Source organism: Ambystoma mexicanum, chromosome 14, assembly GCF_040938575.1.
Source record: "Ambystoma mexicanum isolate Mex_15411 chromosome 14, UKY_AmexF1_1, whole genome shotgun sequence".
Taxonomy (NCBI): Eukaryota; Metazoa; Chordata; class Amphibia; order Caudata; family Ambystomatidae; genus Ambystoma; species Ambystoma mexicanum.
Genome location: NC_090940.1, coordinates 421,345,678 through 421,361,398, shown reverse-complemented (window position 1 = coordinate 421,361,398; position 15,721 = coordinate 421,345,678).

Sequence of the window (15,721 nt, the reverse complement as noted above, 5' to 3'; positions counted from 1 at the left end):
TGGGAACTAGCCTACTCACACTGAAGCATCTATTTCCCATTAGAGAAACAACCCTCCAACATGGAGAGGCAGAAAGTTCCCCCGTCTAATGGGAACTAGCCTACTAACACTGAAGCATCTATTTCCTATTAGAGAAACGGCCCTCCAATCTGGAGAGGCAGAAAGGTCCTCTTGTCTAATGGGAACTAGCATACTCCCACTGAAGCATCTATTTCCCATTAGAGAAGCGGCCCTCCAATCTGGAGAGGCAGAAAGGTCCTCTTGTCTAATACGAACTAGCCTACTCACGCTAAAGTATCTATTTCCCATTAGAGAAACAGCCCTCCAACCTGGAGAGGCAGAAAGGTTGCCTCGTCTAATGGGAACTAGCCTACTCACACTGAAGCATCTTTTTCCCATTAGGGACACAGACCTCCAATCTGGAGAGGCAGAAAGGTCCTCTTGTCTATGGGGAACTAGACTACTCACACAGAAGCATCTATTTCCCATTAGAGAAATGGCCCTCCAACTTGGAGAGGCAGAAAGGTCCTCTCATCTTCTGGGAACTAGCCTACTAACAATGAAGCATATTTTTTGCCATTAGAGAAATGCCCATCCAACCTGGAGAGGTAGAAAGTTCCCCCGTCTAATGGGAATTAGCCTACTAACACTGAAGCATCTATTTCCCATTAGAGAAACGGCCCTCCAACTTGGAGAGGCAGAAAGGTCCTCTCGTCTAATGGGAACTAGCCTACTCCCACTGAAGCATCTATTTCCCATTAGAGAAACGGCCCTCCAACTTGGAGAGGCAGAAAGGTCCTCTCGTCTAATGGGAACTAGCCTACTCCCACTGAAGCATCTATTTCCCATTAGAGAAACGGCCCTCCAACTTGGAGAGGCAGAAAGGTCCTCTTGTCTAATGGGAACTAGCCTACTCCCACTGAAGCAACTATTTCCCATTAGAAAAACGGCCCTCCAACTTGGAGAGGCAGAAAGGTCCTCTCGTTTAATGGGAACTAGGCTACTCACACTGAAGCATCTATTTCCCATTAGAGAAACGGCCCTCCAAACTGGAAAGGCAGAAAGGTCCTCTCGTCTAATGGGAACTAGCCTACTCACACTGAAGCATCTATTTCCCATTAGAGAAACGGCCCTCCAACTTGGAGAGGCAGAAAGGTCCTCTCGACTAATGGGAACTAGCCTACTCCCACTGAAGCATCTATTTCCCATTAGAGAAACGGCCCTCCAACTTGGAGAGGCAGAAAGTTCCTCTCGTCTAATGGGAACTAGCCTACTCACACTGAAGCATCTATTTACCATTAGAGAAACAGCCCTCACACCTGGAGAGGCAGAAAGGTCTCCTTGTCTAATGGGAACTAGCCTGCTCACCCTGAAGCATCTATTTCCCATTAGGGATACGGCCCTCCAATCTGAAGAAGCAAAAAGGTCCTCTTTTCTAATGGGAACTAGACTACTTACACTGAAGCATCTACTTCCCATTAGAGAAATGGCCCTCCAACTGAAAAAAAGAAAGCTCCCCTCATCTAATGGAAACTACACTACTCACAATGAAGCATCTATTTCCCATTAGAGAAACGACCCTCCAATCTGGAGAGGCAGAATGTTCCTCTTGTCTACGGGGAACTAGCCTACTCACACAGAAGCATATATTTCCCATTAGAGAAATGGCCCTCCAACCTGGAGAGGCAGAAAGGTCCTCTCATCTTCTGGGAACTAGCCTACTCACAATGAAGCATCTTTTTCCCATTAGAGAAACGGCCCTCCAACCTTGAGAGGCAGAAAGTTCCCCCGTCTAATGGGAACTAGCCCACTAACACTGAAGCATCTATTTCCCATTAGAGAAACGGCCCTCCAATCTGGAGAGGCAGAAAGGTCCTCTTGCCAAATGGGAACTAGCCTACTCCCAACTGAAGCATCTATTTCCCATTAGAGAAATGGCCCTCCAACTTGGAGAGGCAGAAACGTCCTCTTGCCAAATGGTTACTAGCCTACTAACACTAAAGCATCTATTTCCTATTAGAGAAACGGCCCTCCAATCTGGAGAGGCAGAAAGGTCCTCTTGTCTACGGGGAACTAGCCTACTCACACAGAAGCATATATTTCCCATTAGAGAAATGGCCCTCCAACCTGAAAAGGCAGAAAGGTCCCCTCATCTAATGGGAACTAGCCTACTCACAATGAACCATCTATTTTTCATTAGAGAAATCGCCCTCCATTCTGGAGAGGCAGAAAGATCCTCTCGTCTAATGGGAACTAGCCTACTAAGACTGAAGCATCTATTTCCTATTAGAGTAACGGCCCTCCAAACTGGAGAGGCAGAACGGTCCTATGCTCTAATGGGAACTAGCCTACTCACACGGAAGCATCTATTTCCCATTAGAGAAACGGACCTACAACCTGAAAAGGCAGAAAGGTCCCCTTGTCTAATGGGAACTAGCCTAGTCACAATGAAGCATCTATTTCCCATTAGAGAAATGGCCCTACAATCTGGAGAGGCAGAAAGGTCCTGTTTTCTAATGGGAACTAGACTACTCACACTGAAGCATCTATTTCCTATTAGAGAAACGGCGCTCCAAACTGGAAAGGCAGAAAGGTCCCCTCGTCTAATGGGAACTAGCCTAGTCACAATGAAGCATATATTTCCCATTAGAGAAATGGCCCTACAATCTGGAGCGGCAGAACGGTCCTCTAGACTAATGGGAACTAGCCTACTCCCACCGAAGCATCTATTTCCCATTAGAGAAACGGCCCTCCAACTTGGAGAGGCAGAAAGGTCCTCTCGTCTAATGGGAACTAGCCTACTCCCACTGAAGCATCTATTTCCCATTAGAGAAATGGCCCTCCAACCTGAAGAGGCAGAAAGTTCCCCCGTCTAATGGGAACTAGCCTACAAACACTGAAGCATCTATTTCCCATTAGAGAAACGGCCCTCCAATCTGGAGAGGCAGAAAGGTCCTCTTGTCTAATGGGAACTAGCCTACTAACACTGAAGCATCTATTTCCCATTAGAGAAAAGGCCCTCAAACCTGGAGAGGCAGAAAGGTCTCCTCGTCTAATGGGAACTAGCCTGCTCACACAGAAGCATCTATTTCAGATTAGAGAAATGGCCCTCCAACTTGGAGAGGCAGAAAGGTCCTCTCATCTTCTGGGAATTAGCCTACTAACAATGAAGCATATTTTGCCATTAGAGAAATGCCCATCCAACCTGGAGAGGTAGAAAGTTCCCCCGTCTAATGGGAATTAGCCTACTAACACTGAAGCATCTATTTCCCATTAGAGAAACGGCCCTCCAACTTGGAGAGGCAGAAAGGTCCTCTCGTCTAATGGGAACTAGCCTACTCCCACTGAAGCATCTATTTCCCATTAGAGAAACGGCCCTCCAACTTGGAGAGGCAGAAAGGTCCTCTCGTCTAATGGGAACTAGCCTACTCCCACTGAAGCATCTATTTCCCATTAGAGAAACGGCCCTCCAACTTGGAGAGGCAGAAAGGTCCTCTTGTCTAATGGGAACTAGCCTACTCCCACTGAAGCATCTATTTCCCATTAGAGAAACGGCCCTCCAACCTGAAAAGGCAGAAAGGTCCCCTTGTCTAATGGGAACTAGCCTAGTCACAATGAAGCATCTATTTCCCATTAGAGAAATGGCCCTACAATCTGGAGAGGCAGAAAGGTCCTCTTGTCTAATAGGAACTAGCCTACTCACGCTGAAGCATCTATTTCCCATTAGAGAAACGGCCCTCCAACCTGGAGAGGCAGAAAGGTTGCCTCGTCTATTGGGAACTAGCCTACTCACACTGAAGCATCTTTTTCCCTTTAGGGAAATGGCCCTCCAACCTGGAGAGGCAGCAAGTTCCCCCATCTAATGGGAACTAGCCTACAAACACTGAAGCATCTATTTCCCATTAGAGAAATGGCCCTCCAACCTGGAGAGACAGAAAGTTCCCGAGTCTAATGGGAACTAGACTACAAACACTGAACCATCTAATTCCCATTAGAGAAACGGCCCTCCAATCTGTAGAGGCAGAAATGTCCTCTCGTCTAATGGGAACTAGCCTACTCACACTGAAGTATCTATTTCCCATTAGAGAAAAGGCCCTCACACCTCGAGAGGCAGAAAGGTCTCCTCGTCTAATGGGAACTAGCCTGCTTAAACTGAAGCATCTATTTCCCATTAGGGAAACAGCCCTCCAATCTGAAGAAGCAAAAAGGTCCTGTTTTCTAATGGGAACTAGACTACTCACACTGAAGCATCTATTTCCTATTAGAGAAACGGCCCTCCAATCTGGAGAGGCAGAAATGTCCTCTCGTCTAATGGGAACTAGCCTACTCACACTGAAGTATCTATTTCCCATTAGAGAAAAGGCCCTCACACCTCGAGAGGCAGAAAGGTCTCCTCGTCTAATGGGAACTAGACTACTCACACTGAAGCATCTTTTTCCTATTAGAGAAACGGCCCTCCAATCTGGAGAGGCAGAAAAGTCCTCTTGTCTACCGGGAACTAGCCTACTCACAATGAAGCATCTATTTCCTATTAGAGTAACGGCCCTCCAATCTGGAGAGGCAGAAAGGTCCTCTGGTCTAATTGGAACTAGCGTACTAACACTGAAGCATCTATTTCCTATTAGAGTAACGGCCCTCCAATCTGGAGAGGCAGAAAGGTCCTCTGGTCTAATGGGAACTAGCCTACTCACACTGAAGCATCTATTTCCCATTAGAGAAACGGCCCTACAACCTGAAAAGGCAGAAAGGTCCCCTCGTCTAATGGGAACTAGCCTAGTCACAATGAAGCATCTATTTCCCATTAGAGAAATGGCCCTACAATCTGGAGAGGCAGAAAGGTCCTGTTTTCTAATGGGAACTAGACTACTCACACTGAAGCATCTATTTCCCATTAGAGAAACGGCCCTCCAACTTGGAGAGGCAGAAAGGTCCTCTCGTCTAATAGGAACTAGCCTACTCCCACTGAAGCATCTATTTCCCATTAGGGAAACGGCCTTCCAATCTGAAGAAGCAAAAAGGTCCTCTTGTCTAATGGGAAATAGGCTACTCACACTGAAGCATCTATTTCCCATTAGAGAAACGGCCTCCAACTTGGAGAGGCAGAAAGGTCCTCTCGTCTAATGGGAACTAGCCTACTCACACTGAAGCATCTATTTCCCATTAGAGAAACAACCCTCCAACATGGAGAGGCATAAAGTTCCCCCGTCTAATGGGAACTAGCCTACTAACACTGAAGCATCTATTTCCTATTAGAGAAACGGCCCTCCAATCTGGAGAGGCAGAAAGGTCCTCTTGTCTAATGGGAACTAGCATACTCCCACTGAAGCATCTAATTCCCATTAGAGAAGCGGCCATCCAATCTGGAGAGGCAGAAAGGTCCTCTTGTCTAATACGAACTAGCCTACTCACGCTAAAGTATCTATTTCCCATTAGAGAAACAGCCCTCCAACCTGGAGAGGCAGAAAGGTTGCCTCGTCTAATGGGAACTAGCCTACTCACACTGAAGCATCTTTTTCCCATTAGGGACACAGACCTCCAATCTGGAGAGGCAGAAAGGTCCTCTTGTCTATGGGGAACTAGACTACTCACACAGAAGCATCTATTTCCCATTAGAGAAATGGCCCTCCAACTTGGAGAGGCAGAAAGGTCCTCTCATCTTCTGGGAACTAGCCTACTAACAATGAAGCATATTTTGCCATTAGAGAAATGCCCATCCAACCTGGAGAGGTAGAAAGTTCCCCCGTCTAATGGGAATTAGCCTACTAACACTGAAGCATCTATTTCCCATTAGAGAAACGGCCCTCCAATCTGGAGAGGCAGAAGGTCCTCTCGTCTAATGGGAACTAGCCTAATCACACTGAAGCATCTATTTCCCATTAGAGAAACGGCCCTCCAACTTGGAGAGGCAGAAAGGTCCTCTCGTCTAATGGGAACTAGCCTACTCCCACTGAAGCATCTATTTCCCATTAGAGAAACGGCCCTCCAACTTGGAGAGGCAGAAAGGTCCTCTTGTCTAATGGGAACTAGCCTACTCCCACTGAAGCAACTATTTCCCATTAGAAAAACGGCCCTCCAACTTGGAGAGGCAGAAAGGTCCTCTCGTTTAATGGGAACTAGGCTACTCACACTGAAGCATCTATTTCCCATTAGAGAAACGGCCCTCCAAACTGGAAAGGCAGAAAGGTCTTCTCGTCTAATGGGAACTAGCCTACTCACACTGAAGCATGTATTTCCCATTAGAGAAACGGCCCTCCAACTTGGAGAGGCAGAAAGGTCCTCTCGACTAATGGGAACTAGCCTACTCCCACTGAAGCATCTATTTCCCATTAGAGAAACGGCCCTCCAACTTGGAGAGGCAGAAAGTTCCTCTCGTCTAATGGGAACTAGCCTACTCACACTGAAGCATCTATTTACCATTAGAGAAACAGCCCTCACACCTGGAGAGGCAGAAAGGTCTCCTTGTCTAATGGGAACTAGCCTGCTCACCCTGAAGCATCTATTTCCCATTAGGGAAACGGCCCTCCAATCTGAAGAAGCAAAAAGGTCCTCTTTTCTAATGGGAACTAGACTACTTACACTGAAGCATCTACTTCCCATTAGAGAAACGGCCCTCCAAACTGGAAAGGCAGAAAGGTCCCCTCGTCTAATGGGAACTAGCCTACTCACAATGAAGCATCTATTTCCCATTAGAGAAATGGCCCTCCAATCTGGAGCGGCAGAAAGGTCCTCTCGTCTAATGGGAACTAGCCTACTCCCACTGAAGCATCTATTTCCCTTTAGAGAAACGGCCCTCCAACTTGGAGAGGCAGAAAGGTCCTCTTGTCTAATGGGAACTAGCCTACTCACACTGAAGCATCTACTTACCATTAGAGAAATGGCCCTCACACCTGGAGAGGCAGAAAGGTCTCCTTGTCTAATGGCAACTAGCCTGCTCACCCTGAAGCATCTATTTCCCATTAGGGAAACGGCCCTCCAATCTGAAGAAGCAAAAAGGTCCTCTTTTCTAATGGGAACTAGACTACTTACACTGAAGCATCTACTTCCCATTAGAGAAACGGCCCTCCAAACTGGAAAGGCAGAAAGGTCCCCTCGTCTAATGGGAACTAGCCTACTCACAATGAAGCATCTATTTCCCATTAGAGAAATGGCCCTCCAATCTGGAGCGGCAGAAAGGTCCTCTTGTCTAATGGTAACTAGCCTACTCCCACTGAAGCATCTATTTCCCATTAGAGAAACAACCCTCCAACTTGGAGAGGCAGAAAGGTCCTCTCGTCTAATGGAAACTACCCTACTCCCACTAAAGCATCTATTTCCCATTAGAGAAATAGCCCTCCAACTTGGAGAGGCATAATGGTCCTCTCATCTAATGGGAACTAGCCTACTCACACTGAAGCATCTATTTCCCATTAGAGAAATGGCCCTCCAACTGAAAAAAAGAAAGGTCCCCTCATCTAATGGAAACTACACTACTCACAATGAAGCATCTATTTCCCATTAGAGAAACGACCCTCCAATCTGGAGAGGCAGAATGTTCCTCTTGTCTACGGGGAACTAGCCTACTCACACAGAAGCATATATTTCCCATTAGAGAAATGGCCCTCCAACCTGAAAAGGCAGAAAGGTCCCCTCATCTAATGGGAACTAGCCTACTCACAATGAAGCATCTATTTCCTATTAGAGTAACGGCCCTCCAATCTGGAGAGGCAGAAAAGTCCTCTGGTCTAATGGGAACTAGCGTACTAACACTGAAGCATCTATTTCCTATTAGAGTAACGGCCCTCCAATCTGGAGAGGCAGAAAGGTCCTCTGGTCTAATGGGAACTAGCCTACTCACACTGAAGCATCTATTTCCCATTAGAGAAACGGCCCTACAACCTGAAAAGGCAGAAAGGTCCCCTCGTCTAATGGGAACTAGCGTAGTCACAATGAAGCATCTATTTCCCATTAGAGAAATGGCCCTACAATCTGGAGAGGCAGAAAGGTCCTGTTTTCTAATGGGAACTAGACTACTCACACTGAAGCATCTATTTCCCATTAGAGAAACGGCCCTCCAACTTGGAGAGGCAGAAAGGTCCTCTCGTCTAATAGGAACTAGCCTACTCCCACTGAAGCATCTATTTCCCATTAGGGAAACGGCCTTCCAATCTGAAGAAGCAAAAAGGTCCTCTTGTCTAATGGGAAATAGGCTACTCACACTGAAGCATCTATTTCCTGTTAGAGAAACGGCACTCCAAACTGGAAAGGCAGAAAGGTCCCCTTGTCTAATGGGAACTAGCCTAGTTACAATGAAGCATCTATTTCCCATTAGAGAAACGACCCTCCAACTTGAAGAGGCATAAAGGTCCTCTCGTCTAATGGGAACTAACCTACTCACAATGAAGCATCATTTTCCCTTTAGAGAAACGACCCTCCAACATGGAGAGGCAGAAAGTTCCCCCTGTCTAATGGGAACTAGCCTACTAACACTAAAGCATCTATTTCCTATTAGAGAAACGGCCCTCCAATCTGGAGAGGCAGAAAAGTCCTCTTGTCTACCGGGAACTAGCCTACTCACACAGAAGCATATATTTCCCATTAGAGAAATGGCCCTCCAACCTGAAAAGGCAGAAAGGTCCCCTCATCTAATGGGAACTAGCCTACTCACAATGAAGCATCTATTTCCTATTAGAGTAACGGCCCTCCAATCTGGAGAGGCAGAAAGGTCCTCTGGTCTAATGGGAACTAGCGTACTAACACTGAAGCATCTATTTCCTATTAGAGTAACGGCCCTCCAATCTGGAGAGGCAGAAAGGTCCTCTGGTCTAATGGGAACTAGCCTACTCACACTGAAGCATCTATTTCCCATTAGAGAAACGGCCCTACAACCTGAAAAGGCAGAAAGGTCCCCTCGTCTAATGGGAACTAGCCTAGTCACAATGAAGCATCTATTTCCCATTAGAGAAATGGCCCTACAATCTGGAGAGGCAGAAAGGTCCTGTTTTCTAATGGGAACTAGACTACTCACACTGAAGCATCTATTTCCCATTAGAGAAACGGCCCTCCAACTTGGAGAGGCAGAAAGGTCCTCTCGTCTAATAGGAACTAGCCTACTCCCACTGAAGCATCTATTTCCCATTAGGGAAACGGCCATCCAATCTGAAGAAGCAAAAAGGTCCTCTTGTCTAATGGGAAATAGGCTACTCACACTGAAGCATCTATTTCCCATTAGAGAAACGGCCTCCAACTTTGAGAGGCAGAAAGGTCCTCTCGTCTAATGGGAACTAGCCTACTCACACTGAAGCATCTATTTCCCATTAGAGAAACAACCCTCCAACATGGAGAGGCAGAAAGTTCCCCCGTATAATGGGAACTAGCCTACTAACACTGAAGCATCTATTTCCTATTAGAGAAACGGCCCTCCAATCTGGAGAGGCAGAAAGGTCCTCTTGTCTAATGGGAACTAGCATACTCCCACTGAAGCATCTATTTCCCATTAGAGAAGCGGCCCTCCAATCTGGAGAGGCAGAAAGGTCCTCTTGTCTAATACGAACTAGCCTACTCACGCTAAAGTATCTATTTCCCATTAGAGAAACAGCCCTCCAACCTGGAGAGGCAGAAAGGTTGCCTCGTCTAATGGGAACTAGCCTACTCACACTGAAGCATCTTTTTCCCATTAGGGACACAGACCTCCAATCTGGAGAGGCAGAAAGGTCCTCTTGTCTATGGGGAACTAGACTACTCACACAGAAGCATCTATTTCCCATTAGAGAAATGGCCCTCCAACTTGGAGAGGCAGAAAGGTCCTCTCATCTTCTGGGAACTAGCCTACTAACAATGAAGCATATTTTGCCATTAGAGAAATGCCCATCCAACCTGGAGAGGTAGAAAGTTCCCCCGTCTAATGGGAATTAGCCTACTAACACTGAAGCATCTATTTCCCATTAGAGAAACGGCCCTCCAATCTGGAGAGGCAGAAGGTCCTCTCGTCTAATGGGAACTAGCCTACTCACACTGATGCATCTATTTCCCATTAGACAAACGGCCCTCCAACTTGGAGAGGCAGAAAGGTCCTCTCGTCTAATGGGAACTAGCCTACTCCCACTGAAGCATCTATTTCCCATTAGAGAAACGGCCCTCCAACTTGGAGAGGCAGAAAGGTCCTCTTGTCTAATGGGAACTAGCCTACTCCCACTGAAGCAACTATTTCCCATTAGAAAAACGGCCCTCCAACTTGGAGAGGCAGAAAGGTCCTCTCGTTTAATGGGAACTAGGCTACTCACACTGAAGCATCTATTTCCCATTAGAGAAACGGCCCTCCAAACAGGAAAGGCAGAAAGGTCCTCTCGTCTAATGGGAACTAGCCTACTCACACTGAAGCATCTATTTCCCATTAGAGAAACGGCCCTCCAACTTGGAGAGGCAGAAAGGTCCTCTCGACTAATGGGAACTAGCCTACTCCCACTGAAGCATCTATTTCCCATTAGAGAAACGGCCCTCCAACTTGGAGAGGCAGAAAGTTCCTCTCCTCTAATGGGAACTAGCCTACTCACACTGAAGCATCTATTTACCATTAGAGAAACAGCCCTCACACCTGGAGAGACAGAAAGGTCTCCTTGTCTAATGGGAACTAGCCTGCTCACCCTGAAGCATCTATTTCCCATTAGGGAAACGGCCCTCCAATCTGAAGAAGCAAAAATGTCCTCTTTTCTAATGGGAACTAGACTACTTACACTGAAGCATCTACTTCCCATTAGAGAAACGGCCCTCCAAACTGGAAAGGCAGAAAGGTCCCCTCGTCTAATGGGAACTAGCCTACTCACAATGAAGCATCAATTTCCCATTAGAGAAATGGCCCTCCAATCTGGAGCGGCAGAAAGGTCCTCTCGTCTAATGGGAACTAGCCTACTCCCACTGAAGCATCTATTTCCCTTTAGAGAAACGGCCCTCCAACTTGGAGAGGCAGAAAGGTCCTCTTGTCTAATGGGAACTAGCCTATTCACACAGAAGCATATATTTCCCATTAGAGAAATGGCCCTCCAACCTGAAAAGGCAGAAAGGTCCCCTCATCTAATGGGAACTAGCCTACTCACAATGAAGCATCTATTTCCTATTAGAGTAACGGCCCTCCAATCTGGAGAGGCAGAAAGGTCCTCTGGTCTAATGGGAACTAGCGTACTAACACTGAAGCATCTATTTCCTATTAGAGTAACGGCCCTCCAATCTGGAGAGGCAGAAAGGTCCTCTGGTCTAATGGGAACTAGCCTACTCACACTGAAGCATCTATTTCCCATTAGAGAAACGGCCCTACAACCTGAAAAGGCAGAAAGGTCCCCTCGTCTAATGGGAACTAGCCTAGTCACAATGAAGCATCTATTTCCCATTAGAGAAATGGCCCTACAATCTGGAGAGGCAGAAAGGTCCTGTTTTCTAATGGGAACTAGACTACTCACAGTGAAGCATCTATTTCCCATTAGAGAAACGGCCCTCCAACTTGGAGAGGCAGAAAGGTCCTCTCGTCTAATAGGAACTAGCCTTCTCCCACTGAAGCATCTATTTCCCATTAGGGAAACGGCCTTCCAATCTGAAGAAGCAAAAAGGTCCTCTTGTCTAATGGGAAATAGGCTACTCACACTGAAGCATCTATTTCCTGTTAGAGAAACGGCACTCCAAACTGGAAAGGCAGAAAGGTCCCCTTGTCTAATGGGAACTAGCCTAGTTACAATGAAGCATCTATTTCCCATTAGAGAAACGACCCTCCAACTTGGAGAGGCAGAAAGGTCCTCTCGTCTAATGGGAACTAACCTACTCACAATGAAGCATCATTTTCCCTTTAGAGAAACGACCCTCCAACATGGAGAGGCAGAAAGTTCCCCCTGTCTAATGGGAACTAGCCTACTAACACTAAAGCATCTATTTCCTATTAGAGAAACGGCCCTCCAATCTGGAGAGGCAGAAAAGTCCTCTTGTCTACCGGGAACTAGCCTACTCACACAGAAGCATATATTTCCCATTAGAGAAATGGCCCTCCAACCTGAAAAGGCAGAAAGGTCCCCTCATCTAATGGGAACTAGCCTACTCACAATGAAGCATCTATTTCCCATTAGAGAAACGGCCCTCCAACTTGGAGAGGCAGAAAGGTCCTCTTGTCTAATGGGAACTAGCCTACTCCCACTGAAGCAACTATTTCCCATTAGAAAAACGGCCCTCCAACTTGGAGAGGCAGAAAGGTCCTCTCGTTTAATGGGAACTAGGCTACTCACACTGAAGCATCTATTTCCCATTAGAGAAACGGCCCTCCAAACAGGAAAGGCAGAAAGGTCCTCTCGTCTAATGGGAACTAGCCTACTCACACTGAAGCATCTATTTCCCATTAGAGAAACGGCCCTCCAACTTGGAGAGGCAGAAAGGTCCTCTCGACTAATGGGAACTAGCCTACTCCCACTGAAGCATCTATTTCCCATTAGAGAAACGGCCCTCCAACTTGGAGAGGCAGAAAGTTCCTCTCCTTTAATGGGAACTAGCCTACTCACACTGAAGCATCTATTTACCATTAGAGAAACAGCCCTCACACCTGGAGAGGCAGAAAGGTCTCCTTGTCTAATGGGAACTAGCCTGCTCACCCTGAAGCATCTATTTCCCATTAGGGAAACGGCCCTCCAATCTGAAGAAGCAAAAATGTCCTCTCGTTTAATGGGAACTAGGCTACTCACACTGAAGCATCTATTTCCCATTAGAGAAACGGCCCTCCAAACAGGAAAGGCAGAAAGGTCCTCTCGTCTAATGGGAACTAGCCTACTCACACTGAAGCATCTATTTCCCATTAGAGAAACGGCCCTCCAACTTGGAGAGGCAGAAAGGTCCTCTCGACTAATGGGAACTAGCCTACTCCCACTGAAGCATCTATTTCCCATTAGAGAAACGGCCCTCCAACTTGGAGAGGCAGAAAGTTCCTCTCCTCTAATGGGAACTAGCCTACTCACACTGAAGCATCTATTTACCATTAGAGAAACAGCCCTCACACCTGGAGAGGCAGAAAGGTCTCCTTGTCTAATGGGAACTAGCCTGCTCACCCTGAAGCATCTATTTCCCATTAGGGAAACGGCCCTCCAATCTGAAGAAGCAAAAATGTCCTCTTTTCTAATGGGAACTAGACTACTTACACTGAAGCATCTACTTCCCATTAGAGAAACGGCCCTCCAAACTGGAAAGGCAGAAAGGTCCCCTCGTCTAATGGGAACTAGCCTACTCACAATGAAGCATCTATTTCCCATTAGAGAAATGGCCCTCCAATCTGGAGCGGCAGAAAGGTCCTCTCGTCTAATGGGAACTAGCCTACTCCCACTGAAGCATCTATTTCCCTTTAGAGAAACGGCCCTCCAACTTGGAGAGGCAGAAAGGTCCTCTTGTCTAATGGGAACTAGCCTACTCACACAGAAGCATATATTTCCCATTAGAGAAATGGCCCTCCAACCTGAAAAGGCAGAAAGGTCCCCTCATCTAATGGGAACTAGCCTACTCACAATGAAGCATCTATTTCCTATTAGAGTAACGGCCCTCCAATCTGGAGAGGCAGAAAGGTCCTCTGGTCTAATGGGAACTAGCGTACTAACACTGAAGCATCTATTTCCTATTAGAGTAACGGCCCTCCAATCTGGAGAGGCAGAAAGGTCCTCTGGTCTAATGGGAACTAGCCTACTCACACTGAAGCATCTATTTCCCATTAGAGAAACGGCCCTACAACCTGAAAAGGCAGAAAGGTCCCCTCGTCTAATGGGAACTAGCCTAGTCACAATGAAGCATCTATTTCCCATTAGAGAAATGGCCCTACAATCTGGAGAGGCAGAAAGGTCCTGTTTTCTAATGGGAACTAGACTACTCACACTGAAGCATCTATTTCCCATTAGAGAAACGGCCCTCCAACTTGGAGAGGCAGAAAGGTCCTCTCGTCTAATAGGAACTAGCCTTCTCCCACTGAAGCATCTATTTCCCATTAGGGAAACGGCCTTCCAATCTGAAGAAGCAAAAAGGTCCTCTTGTCTAATGGGAAATAGGCTACTCACACTGAAGCATCTATTTCCTGTTAGAGAAACGGCACTCCAAACTGGAAAGGCAGAAAGGTCCCCTTGTCTAATGGGAACTAGCCTAGTTACAATGAAGCATCTATTTCCCATTAGAGAAACGACCCTCCAACTTGGAGAGGCATAAAGGTCCTCTCGTCTAATGGGAACTAACCTACTCACAATGAAGCATCATTTTCCCTTTAGAGAAACGACCCTCCAACATGGAGAGGCAGAAAGTTCCCCCTGTCTAATGGGAACTAGCCTACTAACACTAAAGCATCTATTTCCTATTAGAGAAACGGCCCTCCAATCTGGAGAGGCAGAAAAGTCCTCTTGTCTACCGGGACCTAGCCTACTCACACAGAAGCATATATTTCCCATTAGAGAAATGGCCCTCCAACCTGAAAAGGCAGAAAGGTCCCCTCATCTAATGGGAACTAGCCTACTCACAATGAAGCATCTATTTCCTATTAGAGTAACGGCCCTCCAATCTGGAGAGGCAGAAAGGTCCTCTGGTCTAATGGGAACTAGCGTACTAACACTGAAGCATCTATTTCCTATTAGAGTAACGGCCCTCCAATCTGGAGAGGCAGAAAGGTCCTCTGGTCTAATGGGAACTAGCCTACTCACACTGAAGCATCTATTTCCCATTAGAGAAACGGCCCTACAACCTGAAAAGGCAGAAAGGTCCCCTCGTCTAATGGGAACTAGCCTAGTCACAATGAAGCATCTATTTCCCATTAGAGAAATGGCCCTACAATCTGGAGAGGCAGAAAGGTCCTGTTTTCTAATGGGAACTAGACTACTCACACTGAAGCATCTATTTCCCATTAGAGAAACGGCCCTCCAACTTGGAGAGGCAGAAAGGTCCTCTCGTCTAATAGGAACTAGCCTACTCCCACTGAAGCATCTATTTCCCATTAGGGAAACGGCCTTCCAATCTGAAGAAGCAAAAAGGTCCTCTTGTCTAATGGGAAATAGGCTACTCACACTGAAGCATCTATTTCCCATTAGAGAAACGGCCTCCAACTTGGAGAGGCAGAAAGGTCCTCTCGTCTAATGGGAACTAGCCTACTCACACTGAAGCATCTATTTCCCATTAGAGAAACAACCCTCCAACATGGAGAGGCAGAAAGTTCCCCCGTCTAATGGGAACTAGCCTACTAACACTGAAGCATCTATTTCCTATTAGAGAAACGGCCCTCCAATCTGGAGAGGCAGAAAGGTCCTCTTGTCTAATGGGAACTAGCATACTCCCACTGAAGCATCTATTTCCCATTAGAGAAGCGGCCCTCCAATCTGGAGAGGCAGAAAGGTCCTCTTGTCTAATACGAACTAGCCTACTCACGCTAAAGTATCTATTTCCCATTAGAGAAACAGCCCTCCAACCTGGAGAGGCAGAAAGGTTGCCTCGTCTAATGGGAACTAGCCTACTCACACTGAAGCATCTTTTTCCCATTAGGGACACAGACCTCCAATCTGGAGAGGCAGAAAGGTCCTCTTGTCTATGGGGAACTAGACTACTCACACAGAAGCATCTATTTCCCATTAGAGAAATGGCCCTCCAACTTGGAGAGGCAGAAAGGTCCTCTCATCTTCTGGGAACTAGCCTACTAACAATGAAGCATATTTTGCCATTAGAGAAATGCCCATCCAACCTGGAGAGGTAGAAAGTTCCCCCG